Source organism: Neolamprologus multifasciatus, chromosome 15, assembly GCF_963576455.1.
Source record: "Neolamprologus multifasciatus chromosome 15, fNeoMul1.2, whole genome shotgun sequence".
Lineage (NCBI taxonomy): Eukaryota > Metazoa > Chordata > Actinopteri > Cichliformes > Cichlidae > Neolamprologus > Neolamprologus multifasciatus.
This window is the reverse complement of record NC_140453.1, coordinates 2,284,672-2,303,411: the sequence shown is the minus strand read 5'-3', so window position 1 is coordinate 2,303,411 and position 18,740 is coordinate 2,284,672. Positions and strand designations below refer to the sequence as shown.

Genomic DNA, 18,740 nt, shown 5'->3' with positions numbered 1-18,740 from the left:
AGCCTCACCTCCAGATCCTGAACCTGGTGTGTTGGTGAAGCTGGTGAAATTCAGATAACTAGGAAAAGAAAGCGCAGCTATTTTAACACACAAACTCCAGAAAATGCCGGAAGAATCGTACCGGAAGATCCAGGAATCCTATTAAGACGCGCCTTCGATGGTTTTGGAGGTGGTGCTGATTGGGTCGCGCGTGCAGGTTAAAGAGCATCTACTGCTGCACACTGGCATTCAGAGCTGCAGAGCATGTGTGTGAACGTCTGAAGCTGGTGATGCTTTGCCCATCTTAGCGCAGTCACAACCTTTGCAGCTTGTTTTGCAGTCGCTTAGGCTGAATGGAAAAAAAAAAACGAAGCTATTTTGGGAAGTAGGAAAAACTTGTGCAACGGAGTGAGTGGTTTTAAAAGGACAAAAGCTGAATTTGGGTCATGAGGGTTTTTAAAAAAATCTTTTTGCTGACAGAGAAAAAGTTTTTCACTTTCATGCAAACACTAGATTAGATTGTTTTCCATCCACATACCGTCTCTGTTGCTCATCGGTGCCACCACCCCTTCTTCACCCCATCCACCTGCCGTTTTTTATATAAACATATGGGAATCCTCTCGATGTAGCAGTTAAGTCTTTTTACAGTCCCGTGATTTGTTTTCGTCGTCTCTCTCAAAACCAAATTAGGCACGAGTGCCTGTATGTGCTCGTCTCCCTCTTCATGGAACAGGCTGTGAAATTATCTGGAGCTCACTTGCTGAGTTTACACGGTTAATGAAGGTTCTTGTGGCAGACACAATAAGGAGCTGCCTTTGCTTTGTTCAGTCAAGATTTAAATAGGTTTGGCAACGAGCCCGCTGGTTTGACGATGAAGTGTTGTCTACTGGAGTGCTTATAAAGTAGTCAGGACTCGGCTAGGATTGCTTTTCGCTTTTTTGGGGTGTGTTTTTCTGTCTGAGGCTTTGTGTGTGTGTGTGTGCAGATGCTGAGTCTTGCTTGGCCTCTCGTGATGGAGGAGGTTTTTAATCTGCAGGGCTGCCTGCTGTAAACAAAGGTGGAATAACATTTGAACAGAAGTTCATCTTTGCGTTGACCCTTACAGACTTGGCTCCGCAGTGTTTCCACATACTAAATACAAAAAAATAGGCATGACTCCCTGTTTCCACTCACCCTGCTCTGGGTTGTGTTTTCTAATCTGCAGATTCAGAGAGAGGCAGTGAAAAAGAATGAGCATGACCGCGAGTACTAAAGACAGGAGTGGACGAGGAAGAAAGAGAGAGTGGGAGTAAAAGACAGAGGGGAGTTATATCCTAGGGTCATTAGCAGCATCTCAAAGTCACCTCGTCTTTCAGCGTATGCTGTTTGACAGGCCCTGCCAACAGAATTAGGGATGAGGGATGATGCTGCTGTGATTAGATGTGTAACTCAGGGGAAAGGCAGGTCCTGATCCACGGTTACAGTGCACTCCCACTCTCGCACACGCGCACGAGAGTGGGAGGGGATTGTGGGTATAAGCGGTGCGATAACCTGCGTTTTGAGATGCGGTCAGTTATTGACTGGGTAGACCCCAGATCCTCTATTTCAATGCACGGCGCTGATGCGAGTCAGCCCGATAAACGCCGCAGGCTCCCCCCGATGAGTGAATTGAATTCCCAAATTACCAGGCTTAAGATAACATACCTGGCTAAATTGCCGCTCTTTATAAGTCTCAAATCTCTTTGTAGATATTCATCAAAGGCTGTTTCGCTCCTGATGCGGAGAACACAGGAGATGGGAAATAGGAGAACAACACACAATGTGGTTCATATTAAGGCCTCTGATCTTCTATCTCGAGTCCCTCGTTTTCCACTACATTCCTTTAGCCAGGGGTGATGTGTGGGAGGGGGAGGGTGGGGGTGGGGGTGTGCGCTGACATTCTCTCTGCCAGTGCAAAATATGTGATGAAGGCTCAGAGATTTTTACAGGAAAGTAAGGGAAACCTTGTGCTTTACCGGGCCTCTTCTTCCTCGGCACAAACTGAATTAGCTGCAGTGCAGCAACTGTAAGTCTTGACTTTCTCTGTTTCGCTTCAGGAGGTATCTGAAACCCTCTCTTTTATGCTTTCAGTTCGTGAACCCGAGTCGGAAGTTTCCATCTGTCAAGTGCCAAATGAATGCGAGTGATAGTGGAGTTTGTTGAATAAACTGAGAAGGGTCCATCTGTTTGCTGCCCGACGTTAACCCTGAAGACGACCGAGGTACCCGCTCAGAGGCAGGTTAACACTTACGCAGGCTCGAGGGGCTGCGTGGTTGTGCACAGGAACTGCGGAGATGTGGTAACATGATCCGGGAGGAGTGTAGCCGTGACTTTGATGGTTCATCAAATCCCAAACCTCTACACCCGTTTGCACTCTATGCTTTACAGAATCTTATGTGACTTCATCCCTCACCCTAAAAAATGGCTACTCGTGCTGCAATCTAATACGTGCATCCATTTCAGTAAGGACCACTGTAGTCAAAAAGAAATTATTTTCATCTGCGGTTATATATATTTGGCTGCACGTCTCTGGTATACAACCCTCCCCGGCCTTTCGAGTGCAAACATGGAAAGCCTGAGAGCAGCAGCGAGACCTCAGCACAGAGCAGAGCATCTATGACAGGCATTAAAGGAGGAGCTGGGGTGGGTTGCAAAGCGGGTTGAAGAGGGAACTCTAGGTAGGCAACTGGATGTGTAGAGAGATATAAGGAGAGTCATCAGCTGATCAGCCTGGATTGTGCCTGAGCTGGACTGAAATATGGCCAAAGACCACCATCGAAACAGCTTTGAGCCAACTTGAGTCATTCAGCATATCAGCAGCACTTTAATAATCGCTGCACACCACTCGCATTTTGCACCTCGTCATCAAATTGTTAGACTTTTACAGCATACAGACTGATTGCACCCGACTGACAGAATGGGCTCAGTATTAAGACCTCTGACAGTGTGCTGATGACCTTATGTTCACTTTAGCCTCATCTAAAGGGGTCATGTGTCTATGCAGCTGTGTTCCTTAGCACAGCGGTCCCCAACCTTTTTTGCGCCACGGACCGGCCTTTAATGTGTCGCGGATAAATACAACAAAATAAAACTAGTACCTGTACCGAAAAAAAGAAGATTTATTCCTAACACACGTGAAAAGACCCAGGAAAACAGAGTAAACGATAAAAACGATAACAAAATAACGCTGAAAACCGATAAAAACCCTGAAAACCATATATTTCACACCTGAGCCTCAACTCTCGCGGCCCGGTACCAAACGACTCACGGACCGGTACCGGTCCAAGGCCCGGGGGTTGGGGACCGCTGCCTTAGCACATCTACAAGAAGCAAATGCATGCGTTATGCATCTCTACATGAAAGCATTCAAATGCTTCACAACTATTCTCTGTTTCAGCCTTGAAAAGTGAGAAAGTTACTTCATTGTGTACACAAAATGCAGATGGAAATGTAATAAAGAAAAACAGCATACTACTTCTGTAACAGTAGCAACTTTGAATGCGTTGGCAGAAGGTGAGTCAAAAAGGTAATTTCAGTAATCAGTGCACCTGAGAAAAAGTACTCGGGTGTGTGGCACTTTAGAAGTGTTGAAAACTGTCCAGATAAAACCCTTAAACATGCAAAGCAAACCAGTCCAGTTCAATTCTAGTGCAAAGTGTTGGATATTTAGAAATTGGCCTATTATGCTGTCCTTTATCTTCTTTAATACATATACACTCAAATGATGAGGTTAGTATACACAAATAAACTCTGAATGCTCTGCTCCAGGCAGCATTTTTCCACCCTTGGCTTGGATGATGTATCAGGTGCCACCAACACGTCCATCTCAGACACAAAGCTCTGGTGTCTACTCAAGCAGAACGAAAATATAATAAGTCCAATTTAACATAACTTCACATTAATATAGTTCTACTGAGCCACAGAGAAATAACAATATAACAAGATAAAGGGTGTTGCTCCCACTTTTTTCAGTAAGCAGTGTCTTTACAAAGTATTTCAGTTTGTAGCGGTCTTCAAAGTGGAGGAACTTCAGATTTCTCGACAAAGAAATCCTGATGGAACTCTACAAGATCAACAAGTTTCAAGCACATTCTTGTGTGTCAAAGAGAGAGGAAGTTGGAGAGTCAGGAGGCTTTTTGGGAAATGTAGTAAACGACTTTGTTGTGAGGGGGGGCACAACAAAGAAAAGCAAATGACAAGTGCACATTAGGAAAATGACAAAATACGTTGGACATGCCAGCCTGATGATTTACAACAGCGTGGGATGGAATTTTCCTGCGAGGCAGGGCGTTCCACGCTTTCACCGAGCAGCCCGGGAATCTCCAGCGTTCACACACGCACACACGCATGCTCGCATTCCTGCAAGGCTCCACGGATGAATACAAATTACACAAAGGCAAAACCGTGCACATTTGGATGCATTTGCACATACGTGCACTTGTTCTCTCTTCCTCTCCTTCTTCCCCTTTCGCTCTTTTACAGCGGTTTCCTGTGCGCACTGTCTACCTCTCATGGTACATTCAGATCATGAACACCCGGAGTCAGCAAGTCTGGACACAGCTGTTAAATATTCAGCCCAGCATTCCCTCTCGCTCTCTCTCACAGTATCTCTCCGTCTTCCACCTTAAAACTCTCCTCTCTTTTGTCCCCACCTCTCTCCCTCCAACGTTACTCTATTTCTAGCTCAATTCTTTGCTGTAGCTTTCTACGCCGCTACCAACACCGGCGCCGCTGCTGCCTCTGCTCTCTGCGCTCCACTTTCATTAAGGGGCTCTCCTCTGATAGCCCTTCATATAACACTTAATCATCATAACAATAAGAGCACTCGCGCCCCGACGAATCACCTCGAGGGGCCAGTCCTAAAGATCCTCCGCTAACTGATGTCATTAACTGCCAGGGTACCCGATTGGCTGGAGCAGCACGGGAGAGCCGCCTTAGGTGTTTGACGGAGGGCTCAGCGGGAGCAGCGAGGGTCGGACAGGCCAAGGACATTCCTCTTATTGGAGAAGAGCTGAGGACAACGCACAGGCGCCCGCTCGTGCGTGCACAGGCGCAAAGGCTGACGCTGGGAAGCAGCAGACGAGGCCTGTTTGGTGTTACAGTCAGGAGAGAGATGAATAAGACTATTGAATAAGCGGGAGGGAGGTTTGAATAACAGTATTTTACATGAATGGATCTTCAGGGAAATGACTGCTCCATCGCTCCCTCCGCTCTCTATTTTCAGCTGCAATTTGACAACAGGGTTGAGCGAGTGTGTGTGTGTGTGTGTGTTGGGGGGCATTTTGGCTGATTGAGTCTCTGCCGTTATCACGCTGTGGAAGTGACAGCGTGCCATATTATGCTGTAGTGGGTGTGCGCATAGATGAACAGTGACGGCAGCTTCTTGCAAATGCACAACAAATCTGCACGCGCGCGCTCGTCCGAACCACAGAGAAATCACAGCTGTTCTCGGTTGCTATGCGGCAGTCTCACCACCGTCTCGGATAACACACGCGCGCGCACGCACATGCAAGTGTGAGACGGGGACAGTAACACCAGGCTTGGCAGGGTCGGAAGGTCACAGGGGTATTGTGACAAAGTTGCTTAGCAACAAACCTACGGCACATATAATTTGCAGTGCGATGGCCTTCCACCAACCCCCCGCCCCCCTCCCAGCGTGCCCCTGACCACATCTGAATGTGGTTATAATGAATATGATGACAGGTGATGATTGTTTTGCACCTGGCTCTCGCTCTCTCCCACTCACTCAGTGTTTGAGGAGAAATGTGTTGAATGTGCCTCACGACAGACCATAATAAATCTTGTGCCACTGTAAGCGCTCCACGGTGGAAACAAAGTGTAAAGTTAGCAGAACACCAGCTTGTTAGTTTGCCACTAAAGAGGAACACAAACATTAGTGGTTTAAGAGTTTTTCTGCTCCTGCTGTTCGAGTTCAAGTGACACCTGTCCCCTCCGCTTGTCTGAAAACGAGCTTTAAGGTACGATTGCCGTGTTTCGTGACTGAGCGTCGTCCCTCGATGACTTGCGTCCCTTACGGCTTTCCGTACAGCAAATCCCTGCGAGCAGCTACCAAACGCTAACACGAGTACAGCAAAGGGAAAGTGACTTTGACTCCAACTTAAAAAAAAAGTGTGTTTCATCAGGACTGCAGGTAGCTCAGCCCATCTGTGTGCTGAATTCTTTATAGGTTATCACAGGAATGAGGCTCCCGTCCTCTCTGCCTTGTTCCCTTTGTGCACGGTGACGCTTCAAAACAGAATCGGTGAGCTGCAAAATCTGCTTCTGCAGAGGCTCGACTTTTAGCTGGGAATACGCCTAAATAGTACATTTGACAGATTTGTCTCGTTCGTGGAAATGTAAATGACAAACTGCCCCCGGGGTAGCAGCTAGCAAACACGGCGCACTCGTGCAGAGACAGCAGTTTTATAATGTCATCTGTGGCTGAAAAAAGTAACTACTAATGATGTCATCACGATTGCTGTAGGCTTGACAACTAGAAGTTTTGTGCTTTTTTTAAAAACAAAAAGTCATCATTGCAAGCTCAGGGTTAAAAACGCAGACACCAGTGTTTTCCATGCTGCATTATGGGAAGTGTAAATGTAGTGTTTTCGAAGCTTGACCAGTGTTTACTACTAAGAGTTACCATGATGTGACTTCTCATGTTCTTCTACTACTTTTTTCTGAAAATCTCTTAATTCTCTGTTGTAACTGATGCACTGTGTTGGGGTAAATCATTAGTATTTGAATTATTTTATTAACTAAACTCAGCAGCTCCACAGCACCAGAGGTAAGGAGAACCACTCCAGTGTGGCGTCTTCTGAACGGCTAGCTAGCTTTCAGCTCAGCTAACGCTATCATTGCGAGGGAAATTCACAAGCTTGTTGTTGGTTAGCTGCTGGAAGAGAAGCTACAATGTAATAATTTCTGGTAACACATGAACTCTTGGTTACTTTTCTCAGTATGTAGCATTACAAAGTAACAGAATACTGTTTCAGCATTCTTTAGATGTTACTTTTAAATGTAACATCACCTGACCCTGAGGACTACCCTTTAGGTGTGTAGCTTTTCTAATGTGATGTTGTGCTATGTACGTTCCTTCACTGACTGAAAAAAGGGCCCAAATGCAGCAGAGCCCAAAACTGCAGTTTTAGGGGTGACTTGAGTCTGGTTCCTATAACGAGACATTTCCAATAAGCTTGGGTTTATAGAAAGAAAGTAAGAAAGTGTACTTTATTGATCCCCGTGGGGAAATTCCTCTCTGCATTTAACCCATTCACTCAGTGAAGCAGTGGGCAGCCATTGGGCGCCCGGGGAGCAGTGTGTGGGGACGGTACCTTGCTCAGGGGTACCTCAGGGTAGCTGTTCAGGGGAATCGAACCCCCGACCTCTGGATCATGGGGCCACCACTCTACCTACTGAGCTATCCCTGCCCCTTATAATAGTACAAGCAACAGTTTTGGCTAATTTCTTTACACAGTATTTTTTCATAAGAGATTTTGATTGACAGATGTGCCGACACAGGGCTCTGTGGCTGATTAGTGTCTGCTTGGCTTCACTACCAATTGTAGTCAATGAATCAGACTTTTGGAATATTTTAATGAATTAAAACAGTTAATATGGCCTACAGTGTGGTATGGACCATGAGTATATTTCTGCTTTGTTTTCTGTTGAGCAGACTTCTGTTATTATTATTATGAGTCAGTCTAGTCATCATTAATTAGCAGATATACATGTTTGTGTGTTGTACTGTCAGGAACAGTTCTCCAGGCTTCTTGAAGGACATTTAAAGCTTTTCTTTGCATGTTTCTGCCTTTTGTTCTTTGTCAAGATGATCTCACACTGCTTCAATAACGGGGAGGCCAATCCATGCTTTTCTGCACTGACAGTGTTTGGGATCATTGTTATGCTGGAAAATGAAGCCAATGCCAATCAGACATTTTCCAGACTGCATGGTGGATCAAAATCTGTCAGTATTGTTCTGCATTCATAAGTCCATCAGTTCTGACAAGATCTCCAACACCACTGGCTGAAATACTGCCCCAAAGCATACACATCCTCCAGCATATTTTACAAATGCTTGTAGACTCTCTCCTGACCTCCCCCAGAAATACTGACAATGATTTGAACCAAAAATGTCAAATTTGTAGTCATCACTACATCCGCCCTGCCACTGATTTTCAGTCCATTTCTTGTGTAATTTGGTATAGCTTAGCCTCCTCTCCCTTCAGTTAGAACGGCTTCATGACAGCCGTCCTTCCACGAGACCATTTCTGATGAGGCTTCAGTGAACAATAGATGGATCTACCGAAGGACCGTCTCTCAGGCCCGGTGTCAGGTCTTTGCTGGGTTTCTTTGTTCCTATTTCTTAAGGACATGACTTTCAGATGCTGTTTATCTGCTGTAGGCAGTTTTCTTTTTTAGTTCTGCCACTTCTTCTTTTGTCTTTCACTTGTCCGGTTTCCTCACATTTCTAAGGATAAACTGAACACTGTGCTGAGATATGCTAGATTTTCAACTAAAAGCTCTTTGGGAATCACCTTGTTGGTGCAAAAATACTATGATGTGGCTGTCAAACTGTGTTCCCATTGCTAAAGAAATGAGAACAAATGATATGTTTTTGTGACAGGCTGCTAGTAACAAAGTGCCTAAAGACACAATTTCAAATTGGTTCTTTGCTAAGCTGTCTGTTATGTGTAGATATAACACTGGTTCATCTCTTGAGTAAGGTGCTTTTTTTTAAGCTTGAATGATTGAAAAGCAGACAGCGTCCAAGGAAAAACTTTGAAAGACCTTCAGAAAGCCTGGAGAACTATTGCTCAAGACCACTTTAAAAAACTACCAGAAAGTCTGGCTCCTTGAAAGCAAAATATAAAGAAATGAAAGGTGGCTCGAGACTTTTGTAGTCCTCAGAGGATTACGAGCATCTGCCATCATTTACAGTTGACCAGCTGATACATTACTCACTAATGACAGGAGTAGGGATGGGTATCGTTTAGGTTTTATCCGATACCGGTGCCAAACCGGTACTTTTGAAACGGTGCCTGTGCTTAAAGAATGGAGAACACAAAATTGGTCCAAAAACCTCTCATGTTCAGCTGTTTGTTTGTAAAAAGATAACAATGTTAGCCTTTTCTGCAGCTATGGGGCATATATGGTATCACTGTGGGCTGGAAGCAGTGCTTAATCAATGGAAAAAACAAACTTTGTCCAAAAACCTCTCATGTTTAACTGTTTTCCACTTTTTCTTTGGTCATTTTAGCCTTTTTGTCCAGGGTGAAGGGAGTATCTGCCATCAAACAAGAAGACAGCCGCATGTAACTATGATGGTGTTTGCTAGTTCACCTTACATACATTAATGTAATAACGTGGTTAGCCTACTCAACGTAAATTACACACGAACAACATTAAGCTACTCACGCAGAGAAGAACGGCTGCTGCTGCATCATCATCCGTCACCACCACACCCGCAGTAGATGCGCTCGGTGTGAGGTCTCGCAGCAAGCTATCAAATACGGCGCATTTTTCTGCTTTTAAAAAAAACGCTATGCGTCGCCAGGCGTTTCATCAGATTCGAGGTGTTACCTCCTTTGACAGTATCACAGTATCAGCTTAAAGCACTTGTTGCAGCTGCTGAGTTTGCATCTTTTGCTGTGAAATACAACCAGACTTTGACCGCTTCATCTTGGGCATTTTTAATCTGTAGCTCTGCTCTAAAAGAACGTACGTACATGGGCCCGCCTACTATCCTCGGAAACGTAAAATGATTGGCTAGAATTCAAAGTGTGTGACATCTCACGGAAAAAAAAGCACCGAAATGTGCGCTGCTTTTCGGTCTAGTTACTACCGTTTATGTCAGAACCGGTGCCATGCCGGTACCCATCCCTAGACAGGAGGCTCAGCTACTCACTGCACGCTCCTCTCCAATCTGCACCTCTGTGTGTTACCTGCATCTTTTATTCCACCTTTGCCTTCTACCTGCCTTCACTTCAGCTTCGTCCCACAATCGAACAGTCAAATATCAGGATTCATTATCATATGCAGAATATTCGTTGACAGCCCTGAAATGAAAACCCCACAAAGGATACGCTGCGATTTAACTAACAGCTCTTCGTTGAGTTAACTGTAGCAATAATTGCCAGTGACATTTTCTTCACCACACACACATTTAACGTGTGAGTCATGCGCGTTATTAAACCAAAACCCCACAAAAACCAAGGGACCTGCTGAAGACTCAATAATTATATTTCCTATAAAACAGTAGAAATAATGAAGTCCTCTTGTTTGGCATTAGTCAAAACGAAGTGCTGCCTGCACTAAAACCATCACAAAATCAATAATAGAGATTTTTATGAATCGAGTTAAAAGCAGTGGCCTCTCCTTTTTTTTTTTACCTCACTGCCTTCATTTGGTTAGTGATGTCACACGTCAGCCCCTCTGTCTACTCCGTCTTTCTCCTTTCCGCTGTGTGCAGTGGAACAAAGCAGAGATGGCAGAGAAACTTATCTTTAAAAAGAAACTGCACTGTGTTGTGGAATAATTTGGAAAACTGTCACAGCGAGCGAATCCTATCTCAGAGGGTGCCAGTCACACACACGCATACACATAGTGTTAAAAGCATGCGCGCACGCACACACAAACAGGGACTTTGGTGTTTACATCATATGGGAAGGTATTTTTTCCCCTCACCCTGCCAGGGAACAGGCCCACGCACGGACACAGACGCTGACTAAGGCCCTAAGACTCCTGGGGGGGGGAGGCGCGCATGTGTATATAATCAGTTTGGTTGTGTATCTATGTCGAACTGTTACTAGCTGAAGCGGACTTCGCTTGGACAGCGTTCATGATCTGCTTGTGCTGCTATGGTCTTGTGTGTTTGTGTGTATTTTTCTTGCTTGTGTGTGTATATTTGCGCAGTGGTATCAAACAGTCCTGCTCAGAGTTAAGCTGCTGCGCGGTTATGTACAGTACTCTGTTTGTGGTTTGGCCTTAGCAGGGCTGAGCTAATGCTAATCAGTTTATTGGGGAAAATCTGCATATTTTGTGTTTCTCTGTGTGTCTGCACGAGTGTGTCTACTTGTGTGTGTGTGTGTGTGTGTTTTGCTTCCCGGTTCATAAACTTTTAAGCCACCGTGCGGTGTGATTTCCCCACGGTTTGGGGTTTGAGGTTGGAACGAGAAGAAACTATCAGAGGACAGCAGAAAATACAAAGTGTGTTTGAGCGCACGCCTGCGTGTGTGTACTCAGGTCCGTTAAAAGCTCCCAGTTCTCCCATCCAGATTTAGATGGCTGATGTTCAGAGCGTCAACCACAACACTTGGAGAACACAACAGGCGGCCTATTCAACCCGAGACACAAATAGAGCAGTCTTCCTCTGTGCTTAAAAACCCCGTAGCTCAAACGCAGAGCTAAAAACAGACATTTCTGTGGAGCGCCGAAGAAGGCCGACCGCTAAAAAAGAAAAAAATCACTCTTTCTCCGTGACGCTGTGTTTTCTTTTGCTAAAATAAGAACTGGCGAGTACAGTATCCGTGGAGACGACCCAGCACCATCTCTTTTCCCTTTTCATTCACTGCCTGCCTGCAATCGTCGGCGAATCTCGGGATGAGAATCGACAAAGGTCAGACAGTCGCAGATGGAGGGCAGCAAGGCGATGGAGTTACCCGTCGCGAGACACTGGGGCATCCATTTCAAATAGAAGCCTCTCTCAGGGGGCTGTAACGAGCTCTAACACTGTGTGTGTGTGTGTGTGTGTATGAACGATGCATACAATATCAAAAAGTATCCATTAGCTGTGAAGTATCTTCACTTTAACAGAAAAAAAGGGGGAGGAGTTATGTCATTATATAAATCAGATGGTTCCTGAGGGCATTTTTGTCTTCACACATGCTTCTGCATGCCAGCACACACACACACACACACACACACACACACACACGCGCAGTGTATGGCTGTATCCATTTATGACATCACTGTAACTAGCCAGAGAGAGGAGAGTCAGAGAGAGCCAAGCTGACGTCATCCCATTCACTCAATGTCAATTACGTAATCGCGGGGTCCGACGCCTGCAGGACAGGCACGCCGTGCACGGCTTTTTGGGTTTTGTTTTTTTGTGATCGCGTGAAGGGCACATAATTGCAATCTCATGTGCGAGAGGAAACATAAAGTGAGGCATGCTGATGACATCATCAGCAGGAGGCAGCTTGGCGTGAGCGTGGCGGCTGTGACATATCGAGAGTGTTGGGGTAGAAGAGAAGGAGACAGAGTGCCGCAAACAGACCGGCTGGAGGAGTTATGCAACGCAAATCCAACTCAGACTAAAAAAGGGCCTTTTTTGCCTTTTCCCTCTGTGTGTGTGTGTGTGTGTGTGTGTGTGTGTCCTAGATGACTTTTATGTAGCACTTTTACTTGAGGCAAAGAGTGCATTAAAAACGCACAGGCACTCAAGCGTACCACTGAAATCTGCGCACACGCGCGCACTCGCTCGCCCCCCCACTTATAAACAAAGCTTCCTAAGGACAGGAAATCCTTCCACCCACGTTCCTGTGTTGCTTGGCAACCGGAGCAGCGTCACCGTGTGCATGCCTCTGCCGCTGAAAACGCACAAACAAGCAGACACACACACATTAAACTGCAACTCCTTAAACGCCGCTCCTTTAAAAGCACCGAAAAAGAAAATCGCCAGATCGCAGAGCCAAAGCCGAGCAGACCGATACTCGCCACAGCTGCCCTCCGATTCGTCAGCTATGGATCTACACCAAACATGACATCACCCCTTGTAAACATAAAACACTTTTTCCCCCTATTTATAAGCTCTATTTTTACACCCGCTGACGTCTTTCTATGCACGATGCTGCGCGTGCGCGTTTGTGTGTGTCAGTGAGCATTTATGTGCGTGCACTAAGGATGCGACCGCCAATAGCTCAGCAGGACTTAAGGAGAGAGGGGCTAATTGAGCAGAGGTGCCCAGCACTGTGGACAATGAGTCCATTTCAAATCAGCAGGAGGCCTATTGAAGACAATTATAACCTGGGGGATACAGAGGAGCATTATTCTTCTGCGGCTGCATTTCCACTGCAATTTACAGCCCGTCTTTTAACTCTCCGGTTGTATTAACATGAACCTGTGCATGAAAGGCAAAGTTCATCAGCCCTAATCAATCACAGCGGGCTCAGTCATTTACTAATAAATAATTCCTGTGTCTGAAATACAATGATTACCGCAAACACACAGAAGGAGCGGCTTTCTTCTTCACTGCGATCAATAAAGCACCGCCACAAGTTCAAGTTTACAAGTTGTTTCTTGTAAATAAATAAAAACTCACGGTATATCTAAAAGTCACATATTTAATTTGTTGTCATGCATATCTGCCAACTGACGACGCTTTATTCAGGAGAGAATCAAAAGACACTTCCCATCACAGTTGGTGCATTTACCAGTGAGGCGACGGCATTAAAGATGCTTTTGCTTAATGGCTCGTGCTAAAAATTTTCCCGGCTTGCTATCAGCGTTTTCAGAGTCAGGAGTTCCTGACTGAGTTTTAAAAGATCTGAAGTCAGCTGGGACAACACTGAATCTCGGGGCACCGTCGGGTGCTTAAAAATCGCTATTAAGATGTTCAATTATTTTTGGAGCTGCTTTGCAGCTGTTAAGTAAAAAAATACGGCGAGTGGGAGTATTTTAGCGTCTCGTGGTGGACTACGGATTACAAGCATAGACTGTATAACTGACCCACTGGTTAGCAGACCTGAGCATTTTTGAAACCAGATACCACATATAACAACAACAGGTAGATCTGATTGTGACACTCACTGGATAATCGAGTGTCAGTCACACAGAACAGCTGCTTTGTCCAGCTTTTGACTCTAACGGGGACAATAATTCACAAAATTTAAATGTTTTACTCAGTAAGATTTAAATAAACCATAAGCCATAAACGTGTTGAGAAAAAAACATTGACAAGGTGACAGAGAATGCGAGCTGAACAGTGTTGCCAACTTAGCGACTTTGTCGCTATATTTAGCGAGTTTTCAGACCCCCTAGCGACTTTTTTTCTAAAAAAAGTCGCTAAAAAAAGACGTGAAAGACATTACAAAAAACAATAATTGCTAAAAGAAATTTAATTTGTAGTTCTAAATAAATTCTAAATGCATTTAGGACCTTTTTTGCTCGTCCACGATGGCCTGCATTTGTATAGCGCTTTTCTAGTCCTTAAGGACCCCAAAGCGCTTTACACTACATTCAGTCATTCACCCATTCACACACAGGCAATGGCAAGCTACATTGTAGCCACAGCTGCCCTGGGGCGCACTGACAGAGGCGAGGCTGCCGGACACAGGCGCCACCGGGCCCTCTGACCACTACCAGTAGGCAAACATGGGGTTAGTATCTTGCCCAAGGATATTTGGCATGCAGCCAGGAGGCAGCCTGGGATCGAACCACCGACCTTCTGATTAGTGGCTGACCTGCTCTGCCACCTGAGCTACAGCCACCCCACGATGTTATTTCTCTCTCACGATGTTATTTCTCTCTCCAGCAGCGTAGGTTACAATTACATTAGCATGACCAATTATGCAAATTAGGTGATGACGTCATTTAGCGACTTCTAGCGACTTTTAGGACAACCAATAGCAATTTTCCTTACTGAGGAGTTGGCAACACTGGAGCTGAAGGCTGTTTTCTCATAGACTGTTTGGTACTTTGATAACTATGTCCATCTTTTATATACAGTCTGTGATTCCAACATTAATGAAACAAAAGCTCTTTTTTCATCTCTGAGTGGAAATAAGTAGGAGAAAAATAATTTCAGTTCATAAACTAGCATGTTAGTTAACAGTCCTGACATTATGGCAAGATATGCAGAGATATCAAATAAAGCTAGCATGCTATTCAGCTAGCCCTGGCCTGTACTGTTTTGTAATACTTTACTTCAGCGCCTACCTGTAGCGTACAATCAAGAAGGGCTTATGTTGCCTCAGAGATTTAGCAGTGTAGAGGTGGAAATATAAAACTTGTATAACTCTACACAAACGGTGGATGTAGCTTCTCCTGTAGCTGTCGCCAATCTCAGGGTCAGCTTTGCTATTTTTGCTGCTAGGTTAGCAAGGTGCATCCATAAAATGCTAATTTTCTCAAAACTGGAGCACTCGCTTCTTGGAATTCCTTATGGTTAAAATGACTCTAACTCATACCGTCAGATAATTGTCTGAATTATTATTGTCTGAATTCACTTCAAAGTTCCAGTGTGGTGACTCATATTAGCTCAAGTGGCGCTTACCCAACAGCTACCGGCAACGCTTGCTTGTCGTGGCAACCATCCGCCGCGCACTTATAATACTTAATCACTTTAAGCATTAATAACACTTCAAAAGGTTCCGCCTCTGTACAGTAGTTATGAAGAGGAAATTAACCATAAAGACCAAAAACATATTCTGAACGTGCTGTTTAACGTTGTTAAGTTCGGCATTTTAACACTGGCGTCTATGGGGAATGCCCCAAGTGGACATTTAGAGGAACTACAGTGTTTGCCCCTGTGTTGAGTTCATTTCTAAATGTTGCCACCAGCCAAATGCTCCACTGAGGGCAGAGTGGACTAAACAGTAAAACATAATTCTCTCTTGCATACAGATATATTTAGTTTGAAACAAAAATATTTCAATATAGTATCCAGTTACTAGAAACCAGATCACGGACCACAGATGTCCACTTTAAGTGGAAATTTCTTAATAAAAAAGTACTCCATTACACAAAGTAGTGATTATATTTGCACCTGTGTCTATGCATCAATGTATTTTGGAAGAAAGTTTTGCTACATGGTAAAATTCAAGGGTTTACAATGAGGACTGGGATACTGGCTAACAATAAATGTAAATAGTGTAACCATATTTAGTTTGACCAGGCAGGAATCAAAAGCTTTACAATGGAAGTAGCAGTGCAATCGTCGTCTGTGCACTGCCTTGCTCTAAGCCCAGATATGGGCCGTATCTTCACACAGCACAACAGCTGATTTAACTATAATCTGGTACTTTTTTTTCCCCATTGTTTTTTTCCAGCAGTTTACCTTCGTACTGTGTCCTCTTTTCACCTATAAAACTTAAGAAGTCAGGACATTTTTTCTCACTTTTGCTGATAAGCTGCACTTCCGTAGTGTTTACCTTTCAGAACTAAATGTGCTGTAGCCTCTGCTGTATACTTTGTTCTGACGGTGCATTTCAGACACACACGTGGCTCAAAGCCACAGCTGACCAGAGCGCTTACTGCGTAGCTCCGAGCCTGACCAGTGCAACAAGAAATATCAAAACTGCCATTTTTTTGAGTGTTTATATTGAATAAATCACGAGATGACATCCAATAAAAACTGTATTCAAACTGCATACTACTCAATTCATTCACACATGAATTATAGATCCATTATGGGCTGTTTTAGCTGTGCTGAGGGAATCAGACAAACAACAGTTGTGCTGAGAGCACTAACCCACTGATCCATCCATACCAATTATCTGTGTCTAGGGTGGAGTCTGAATTCAATATTCAATTTACACAGTTCAATCTCCCATCAGAGCTTCCAGCTGGAAAAACTAAAGGCGTCAAAACGGCCATAACGGACAAAAGCGGCATAAGCCTCGTCTGAGAGCTTCAACTGTCTCCAAAGTGAAAAAGAAGCGGGCTAACTGAACGTCGCACCACAGGGGTGTCCATTGAGAGACAGTGAGAGGTGGAGGGGCGAGAACTCCATTGAGCTCAGCCATGGGGGGTCAATATGTGAATGAACGTTTGCCATGGAGGTGAATTATGAATGAGCAGCACTCGCAGCACTCCTGGAGAGAGCATGTCAGCCCCCCCTGTCTCCTTCACTCCATCCTCTCTTGCTTTCTTTCCATTTCTCCTCCTCCTCCTCCTCCCCCTGCTGCTGTCCTAAAATCTCCATCATCCTCTCCTTTCCCCTCCGTCTCTGTCTCATCTCTCGCTACTGGATTAATCTTCTCATCTGCCTCATTCTTGGTCATCTGATCTCCTCCCCTCCCCAAACCTCCTCCACCTCCTGTCTCCCGACCGGGTTGAGAATGGGGGGGGGGGGGGGGGTGACGGAGGTAGAGACACACGCCGTCTGTCTGAGAGAGACGACAAAACCCTTGTTCCCTTCACATGCATATTTGCACAAATTCAGTAGGACACACACACGCACCCGTGCACACACACAGTGGCACATACGATAATGCAAAGGCAAACATTCCTGCATGTGAAAAGGCAGATGCATGCATTAAGTGAAAGGCTTTCAGACACACACACTTCTCCCAGCTGTTCTCCTGGCCACAGAGCTTGTGTGTGTGTGTATTCGCGTGTGTGTAATCCAATGTGCTGCTGCTCAGCCTGTGCCATGCTCTCTCCTCTGTTGCTGTGCGTCTGATCAGATCTGCCTCCGTCAACCTGTTTGCCGTCTATGGCTCACAGACGCACACACACTTTTTCTCTCCCTCTCTATTTCACACACAGACACACACACACACGTTTCAGAAGCTGTTACTACTTATCAAGCCTCCTTCAAGCTTGGGAAAAACAACATTCATTCAGCCTTGGTTTCGCCGCCGCCAAGTGATGTGTTACCTGCTGCACTCCAAACACCTGAGCGCGCACACACACACACACAGTGAAAGAAAGGGGAAAATGGACTTAAAGAGAGTGTTTTGCCCCTATTTTTCTCTCCTTCAGCTTAAAGTAGCCTACCAGGAACAAGAAAAAGTGCGTTTGTGTTGGAATGAGATCACACTGTTCCCTTAAAAAGTATCCACTCCTTTTGATCCCTTCACTCCAGTTTACAGCGGTCACTTCAGCTCACTTTGGCCCCTTTTTTAGCTTGTGGAAAAAACAACCTTTATAACTCTCTCTCTCTCTCTCACACACACACACACCTGTATATATAGGCATACTTACAGTGACACACACACACACACATGCACACGCACCTCCACAGCACTTCCCTTTAAGTGCAGAGCCGTGCAGCACATGTCATCATCACACACACACTCACACAGACCTCTGCCAGACCTGCATTAATGCCACAAAAAGCCCAGTAAAGTCACCTTAGGATCCTTCTGTGTTCCAGACGAGCCCCTTCTTCACACTCTTCCTCTCCTCTTTTAGACTTCTCTCTCCTCCTCTCCTCCTTTCCTTCCGTCCTTCCTACCGTGCTATCCGTCAGTCCTTCTTCTCCCTCTCTCTCTCTTTCACTCTTCGTTTCGGTACTCGGTCAGTTCCCAGCGTTTTTCCCGAGCCCCTCCATATCCGCCCAGCCAGTCGTTTCTAACCGCCGAGCAAGCGTACCTACACACACACACACGCACACACACACAAGCCGCTTCTGCGTTCCTATAGTCTCTCTCGCTCTCTCCCTCTGTTTATTCCTCTCTGAGCTCGCGCTCTCCCTCTCTCTCTACTGTTGGAGAAGAGCTCGGTGAGCGTGTGTATGCGCAAGTTTGTGTACGTGTGCGCGCGCGTGGATGTGTGTGTTCCTGTGCTGTGCCTGCTTTGCCCCGCCAGCAGCAGCAAGCAGCAGAGGACTTCCCCCGGTGCCCGCCCTGGGTCCTAGAGAGAGCTCAGTTCCCTGAAAGAATGCCATTGTGTACGGAAGACATGTCCAAAGATCGTCTATAATCTTAACAAGACGATTCATTCACCAGTTTTTTACTACACACACACACACACACACACACACACACACACACACACACACATATGTAGTAAAAAAA

The 18,740-nt window shown here is 45.3% G+C and overlaps 1 protein-coding gene across 1 annotated transcript in view; it reads right to left on the bottom strand.

Moving 5' to 3' along the window:
* The window catches only part of ches1 (checkpoint suppressor 1), a 71,241-nt gene extending 52,714 nt beyond the window's left edge, over positions 1–18,527 (bottom strand). The window contains exon 1 of the mRNA XM_085132160.1: positions 18,075–18,527. The gene's annotated coding sequence lies outside the window, so the exon portion shown is untranslated. The remainder of the gene's footprint in view (positions 1–18,074) is intronic.
* Positions 18,528–18,740: the final 213 nt, after the last annotated feature.